Source organism: Falco punctatus (assembly GCF_963210335.1).
Source record: "Falco punctatus genome assembly, chromosome: 14".
Lineage (NCBI taxonomy): Eukaryota > Metazoa > Chordata > Aves > Falconiformes > Falconidae > Falco > Falco punctatus.
In genome coordinates this window covers 8,701,871-8,709,824 of record NC_137594.1, presented here as the reverse complement: position 1 = coordinate 8,709,824, position 7,954 = coordinate 8,701,871, and positions in this window count along the sequence as shown.

The following is a 7,954-nucleotide window of genomic DNA, read 5'->3' as shown; positions in this document are numbered from 1 at the left end:
TAGCTAACAATTTGCATTATTCTCTTTGGAACTCTGCACCATTTGTGTTTTCCTATCAGTATTTCTTGAAGAAAAGCACTGAAACTGAAGACACATCAGCTGAAGACCTTGGTGGTATGGAAGGATGACTGCAAGTGTTCTACAAATCACTTCTGTTAGCATGTCCTACTGAGGTGTTTGCTTTGGTGACCTAGATCCTGTTATAGGCGTTTTTCATCCAGGTTCTTTCCCTGTGACTTACCATTTCCTTTATCATGTTTGTGAGGAACTCAAGCTGTGAGCATTTTGCCATGTTGGGGAGTTGACTTCATGTGTAAATCTAACTGCTAAGGCAGCTAATGTCCAAACACTTACTAAATAAGTAGAAATCAATTGACTGCAAAATTGAATAGGTCATGCAGTAGAAACACCTTAATCCCTGTATAATTTGCAATCTAATTAAAATTAAGTCAATGAAAACAATGCAGATGAGGTAAGTAAAGTGTAACTACGTGTCTTGACTATGCTATTAAGAAATCTGTATCACAGCTTCTGCTTTCTCCTGTTTGTTTTTTTTCCAAGCAAAGTTAATTGCACTTTTCAATTATCTGACCTTTCAGGAAAAATATGTATGGATAGCTGAATAGGCAGCTCACTGTCAAGCTTTTATTTGTTTTTATTTCAATGCCTATGCTGATGATGGGTCTATTCAAAAGACTGATCTCAATCATCCTTCTAGATAGATTTGTCTTCTTCATGTGATTTGAACCATTAAATCACACCACTAGAGCAGTGCTGAACAATGATTACAAACCAGCATATATACCTTTTTACAAGACACAAGCAGGGTTCAGATGCTTAAATCTAAAATTGTGAATTAAGGTCAGTTTTTACTTTAAAAATTGTTTATTTCTGACAGCCTTCATTTTTAACACAAACTTTTTTAAGTGCCTGCCATTCTGCTTTCTTGACATAGCCAGAATTATCTTGGCCTGAGCAGCTATAATCCTGTGCCTAACTGGGACCCTAAACCTGGAGAAAGCATTATGCAAGTCCCTAAAAGGTTCTGTTGAGCAGGCAGCCTTTTGGACTGTAACTGTGGGATCATTATCAAGCACCTCTCCAGTATAGTTTATGTACTTCATTTTTAAAGCACCATTCTCACAGCTGTGGAGCTTAACAGTTCTGATATATTGTTTTTTCTGTGCTTAGTTGGTAGGGTTTATCTACTACACAGTTTGTAATAGCAGGACTTTGGCATTCTGGGTGGACTTGGGAGCATTCATTGTGTTCTGAAAAACTTGAAGCAAGTCAGGCTAGGCTACTCCAACCGCATTTCCATTTGTCCTGTCTAGGCTGTTGTGACTACACTGCTATGCACATCCAAGTCATTTGGCCAAAATAGCTCAAGTCTAATGTTTAGATATAATCAGTTGACAGATACAGTACTATCCAAAGGATTTTGTGCAGCAACGTGTCTGTGTGTTAAAAGCATTTAAGTTTTCTCAAGCCCACCAGCGATAATCAAATATGGGATTCTGTAGGTGGAACATTAAATCAAATAGGACTTTTCAGCCTGGAAAAGAGATGAATTTAGGAGGATGTAGTAGAGATCTGTTCAACTGTGAATGGCATGTAGAAGGTGTATTTGGAATGTTTATATTCTGTCTTTTCCAGTACAGAGCTACAACGGGGGGGATGCAACAAAAGAACCCCAACAGCAAAGAGAACAACAAACGAACAAAAAACAAACTCCTATCTTCAAAACCATGTAATTAAGACCCTGCTTAACTCTTGCCCAGAATAAACGTTCAACAGATTATTGTGGGAATTTAGAGTATTTGAACCTCATACAACTGGCCTTGGCCCATCAGTCCAGCCTGCCCAGACCCCTCTGCTCTGCAGAGCCTTCTTACTCTCAAGCAGATCAACACTCCCCCCGCCCCCCCCCCCCCCCCCCCCGCCTTGGAGTCTTCTGCAAACTGACTGAGGGTGTGCTAGATCCTCTCATCCAGATCACGGATAAAGTTATTAAACTGAACTGGCCCCAGTACAGAGCCCTGGGGAACACCACTTGTGATGAAGTATTTTGAAATACAGAGGAACCTCTCAGGCTCATAGCCTACTAGAGTTATAGATTGTTAGGGCAGTGGAAAGCATTCTTAGGAGGTATCATTATATGCTTGTCTTTCTGTTACATTTTTCTAGATAGTGCATGCTGTCAAAAGCAGTAGAAGGATACAAGCTGGAAGAATCTGGTTTGACATGATAAACTTTTCCTAGATTCCTAACACAAAAAGTTGTTCTTTGGGTTGGGTTGGGTTGGGTTTGGTTTGGTTTGAGTTGGGGTTTTTTTCTGGTGCATCAATTTATTATCCTCTATTTCTGGCACAATATTAACTTCACTTCTCTATTTGCCTCTGAAGTACTCACAAGAAGTTAGTCTTAAACCTGACCTTTGCCTAGTAACACTTGTTTTATTTTTTTTTAATATTTAAATGGTTTGCACTCTTTTCCTATATTTTTTGTTCTAGATTTTAGAAGCTATGCCTTCCCCCTCCTTGTTTCTGTCCCTAGGAGATCTCAACATGCTGCTGTGTTTTCATTTCTTATTCACCCACTGTGATTTATTCTATAAGAGGCTCTATACTACAATGTTCAGTCAATAAACCAAATACTGGGGTAGCAGCTTGATGGACCTATTACAGAAAGGTAATTGTAAAAATGTGATTTTATTTCCTTCAGACATTGTGTGCAGAAGTCATAAAGTGGACTGCACATTACTGAAGTCAAATTATGATGAATGAGATCACATACCAACATTTCGGCATGGTTTTGGCAACTTGTAGATTTATTAGTTGATTAGAAATAAAAGATGAAGATGCACTGCCCGTTGGTTCATTGAAAAGCTGTTCAAATGCTAATATAATGGAGCTATTATTTCTAAGAACTTTGATTTAATGTGATATTATACTTCTACAGCATCACTTTTCTGTCTGCAGTCTCACTGGAAAAGATAATCGGTTGTAATAATATCAATCTTGGTAGATAATACCATCAAACTTTAAACCAATGGAATATTTCGCTTAATAAAGTGATGTGATTATGTGTGTTTTAAATAATTTCTCTGTTTTCATTGACTTGTGCTTAAATCAAGATGTCTGGGAATAAAATCATAGTCTTTCTAGTTTCCAGTAGTTTCTAAGTGTGAAACTGAAGTAACCAGATTGTTATCTGTTACTTGCTTACTTGGGGTTCATAAAATTCTTATGTTAGGCACGCCTTCCTTTTGCCAACATTAAGTTCTCCAGGTTAGCATTAATTTCTCCCAAGGATTTTATGCATGTACAATTTTGTCAATATAGGTTATACTTGTACAAACCCAATTTTATCAGTACATTTCTGATTGCAGAAAATAGTACTGTACTGTGAAGAGTTAGATATTTTTGGGATTTCCTGTAATTATATTTATTGAGTTTGTTGTAATTGATTTGCAGATAAAAAGTCATGGAATGATCTAATATGTCCTCTAATATAATGTCAGTCCTTCCCAAGCCTCTGTTTATCTTGGGAGGCTGGTGCAAGGGCAGGGCTGGGAGTGGCAGAATTGAATATTGATGGTAAAACTTTTTAGACACATACAGAATGTAATAAAATACATAATCAAATATGAAAGTGACCTTTCTGCCACTTCTTCCTTACTCATCTTTCCGTATCCTTATGTCTAATTTGTGCATCTCGGAGACCATCTCTTGTTTTATTTTCTACAGCGGCTCAAAGCCAGTGTTTTATTTAACTTCCAGTTAGCTGTTTATCGTTTAGTAAAAGTAGGAGGTAGGAGGCAATAGAGAATATTAATTGCAGAAAAATAATGGCCCATGCAGTAGTTTTTCTTTGTTGGTTTTATTTAGTGCTCTAAGACAAATTCAGCAAAATACAAGCATTTGCCTTGTACAAGGGGCGAGGCAGTCATGGCACAACATAAAGTTTGTAGTAGTACCATAATGGATATAATCAGAAAAGCTCTTATTGGAGGTGAGCTCTGTGCCTGGCATTATTTTAAATCTTTCTGTTTGTCTCAACACATTTTGAGGCTTGAAAAATTAATTGCATGTAATTTTTAAAACTCTCTTTATATTTCTTGCCTTTTAGTAACATTGAAATTTCCATTGTGCTATTAATTTAGGTCAGAATAAATAAGAGCTTCCAACTACCTTCAAATGTACAAATAATTTATATATATATATATCAGTAGGCCAGATAGGCAGATAATTATTGCTCAGCAACATCCGCAGGAACAGGATCAAAAGGCAAAACAGCATTTAACTAAGAAAACACAAACACATTACACATATGAAAGAGAGCTGAGTTCTGCTAGCAATTAGAGTTCCAGTAATGTCCTGGCTGCAGAGTAACAGCAGCAGGACATTACTGAGCTTGACCTGTGCCCTGCACATAGTTTTAAAATGCATAAATACAAATACAATAAAATAACCCCTATAAAATCACCTGTAAATAAGTTGGCTTTTTTTTTTTTTTCCTGAGATAAGATATGACAACTTTAGTGTGTTTTCATGGGAAGCTATTTGTACATGAACAGAAGAGCAATGTAGAATACAGTCTAAACTATTCTCCGTAGCCCATGATTTGGTAGTTTGCGAGGAGGAATGTATTTGTCTTGGAAAACTCTTTTGAACGTTTTAGTACTCTAGTCACAGTGAATGAAATTGCTTGCATGTTTAAGGATATTGCTTTGTTCCCCTGAAATACAGGGCAGAAGAGGAAAAGGAGAACTACTAGCTGGTATGATACCTAGTAGGGTGGATGATAGTTGTGTCCCTTACTTTGATCCTTATTCTTCACCAACAGCCTTAAAGAATTAACCCCGGGTATACCCACAGTGCAGGCACATGTCTGCTTTTCAGTAGCATAATATGTGCTGCGCTGAACTCTGTGCTGCAAGAAGTTGGCTGTGAAGAGCAGTAGTGCCTGCTGTCTTTAAACTGTCACATTCACTGTGGATGTTATTTATCATGCTATTCTCTCCTATTTTCTAGTAGCTGCCTTTTCATGTATCTACTCCTCAAGAGGTTTTATGCCTATACTTCTTTAATCGTGTTACTAATAGGAGGAGCCTTTCTGCATTACTAGTGTTTTCTTACCAATCCTAAGGAGGTTGGTTAACATGTATTTTCTATTATTAAATAAAAAGCTTTCCCTCTTTGTGGTAATTGAGACAACTATCATTATGTGCTGTCCTGGGTTCATTTTTGCAGCGCACAGTGGATTATTCATGTTGGCTCTACATTTGATTTTTAAGTATTTCTTGTTGATCCAGGTTTTCTGTGTGGCTTGTGTGGCAAGAGGAGGTTAATTTTTAAGGAGATTTTTCACTTGCAGTACCTAGCTCAGGAGAGGCTTTGTTCTAGTGCTTTTGTATATACCAGGAATATATTGTATAAACATACTAACTGCTTCTTACTGTATTTAATGGCTGCAAAAGTAAAGTTTGAAATGTCATCTAAACAGCAAAAGAATTGAACTTGGCTTCTGGGTTGACTCAGGAGAGGGCAGATCACACCAGAATTACTGGAAAACATGGCTGACAACTCAGCAGCACAATGTTGACATACAGGCTGCTGGGGACTGAGTCCCTGAGAAAAGAGAGTGCAGTGGCAATGGTGAGTGGGAAGAGTTGCTGGAAGCAGGATTTAATACCTACCTCCATGACACCATCTTCCTTACAAGCCCAGGTGATGCAGGTCTCTAGTGAAGCTGTTATGGCACGAATAAGCCATACCGTTGATCTGCCACACGGATTGCAATTCAAAAAGGCTGGGATAGAAGCCAGAATAAAGAGTCAGACCAAGCACAACATGGCCTCTAGTAGCTTACTGTATAGATTACTATATCATAATATACAATACTTCCTATATTTTTTTCAGAATTCCAGTGGCAACCAAGACCCTGTCTTTTATAGCAGAAATTCTTGTGAAAGAATGGATGTGATGATGTGCATTTCAGGTGGGGTGAGAACGTCAACAGAGTAGGGAGAATAATTCAGCGGTGCATGGTGCAGGTGTGCATAACAGCACATGATGGAGATAAAGGGTAAAGAAAAAAAGATGTTTTATGGTGTTAATGAAACTAGCTCAGTATGGCCTATGGTTTCATCGATATCCACCAGAATAGCATAATTTCAACCAGTAATATAATTTGTTAAATGAACTATGTAACTATAAGAATGTTTCTTGTCCAAGCTAGAAAATATTCAAACTTCCACTTTTAATATATTCACAAAGAAAACATTAACATGTGCTGGTAAAGGCCAGAGCAGGTGAATGTGGAGTCCGGGAATTCAATTTAATATCCAGATGCACAAACCAGTGGCAGATACGAGAACTTGGTTCAGATGAATAACATTATTGTTTTCAGGTTTCTCCTTGTTCTGTCTGAAACTGTTTTCTGTTCTTTTACTTTCTTTTCCTCCATCTGGGACTCCGTGTTTCATAAATCATCCATTTCAAAAGTGCTAGAGAAATGTAAAACTGTAAGTCTAGGAAAAAAAAATTGAAAAATAAAATAATAAATATTGTGATATTTATTAAAATAATAAAGATAAATATTTCCATAAATAACACATTATTTGTCAAATAAAATAAAAGGGTGTGTTGCTGCTGCTGCTGTATTTGTACTATGTAATTCTCGTGTATTTGTAGCAGTTACAAGACCCGTATAGTTAATGTTTCTTTGTCTCTAATGTAGGCATTATCTTTCTCTCAAGGAATTGGGGATCTAACAGCAGATGTTATCTTTGCTTTATCTGCACTTAAATCTGGATTTATTTCTGTTCCTTAGAACACAAAAGGCTGACGTTTATAATTTCCAAAGCTACAGGCTAAAAATACTTCTCTTCACAAAAATGATTCATGATGACATTTTACTATGTCATTTACTATTTACATTCTACTGTGTAGCTGTAACAGAGATTTGCTGTTTGTATGTATGGTGGTATATCAGAGATTTACTGAGATTCTCTTTGAAAATCAGAGATTTTCAAATCTGTTGTAGGATTTGGACTGCTTCAGCCTGAATGATTCAAGGTAAACAAACCCTGGATTTCGTTATGTATCTTCACTGTTCTCACGTCTTCTGTAGTAGCACCCCCCCTCCTGAAACAGTGTCATCCATTCAGTCCATGGCCACAACTTGGTCCCCTCCTCAGATTCTTTTCCCCAATAAGTAATAATCTGGAGCTATTCTGTTCTGTAACCACAAGGTAGTCAGAGGGTCCTGCATTTCCATCTCCTGATGGCAGTGAACTAAACAGAAGCAAAGCCAGAACGCACATTTTATCAAAGCCACAAAAACCAGTGCTTCACTAAATTTATTTTGAGAAGGCAAGATTTTCCCAGCTGTCATGCAGCTGGGAAACATCAGTGGGAGGTAAGATCTATCTTTTTTCTTTTTTTTTTTTTCCCCAATGTCAACTGGCAAAGATAGGATAGAGCTGTACTTAGGAACAACAGATTCTCCACCAGAGCTTTGTGACCTCACTTCTACACTTATTCTTGATGTCCTTTGATTTCCCATGAAGTTTTCTCAAAAGTCCTTCTCCAAGGTAAGGAGGATACTGTATCTGCAGTAATAGGTTAAAGAGTGTTGTAGAACACTCCCAGGTACTGGCACTTGATCTCAAAACCTGTTAAATTGCTATGATGGTCATGGTCACCATGTAACAGGAACAGAAACATCACAGTGTAGGATAACACACGGGGCATCAAATAGATCATCTTGTCACAGAATTTCCAATATCTAGAATCTGACTCTTTGTAGATGTAAGTTTGAAATTCTGTGTTTGCTAGTGCTTTCTTGATTGTTAAGTACTCTGGTTCTAAATATCTTTGTTCTCACAAATGCCCATGACCTGGAATTTCTGCATTCTTGGCCTTAGCAACATACTGTGCACGGACAA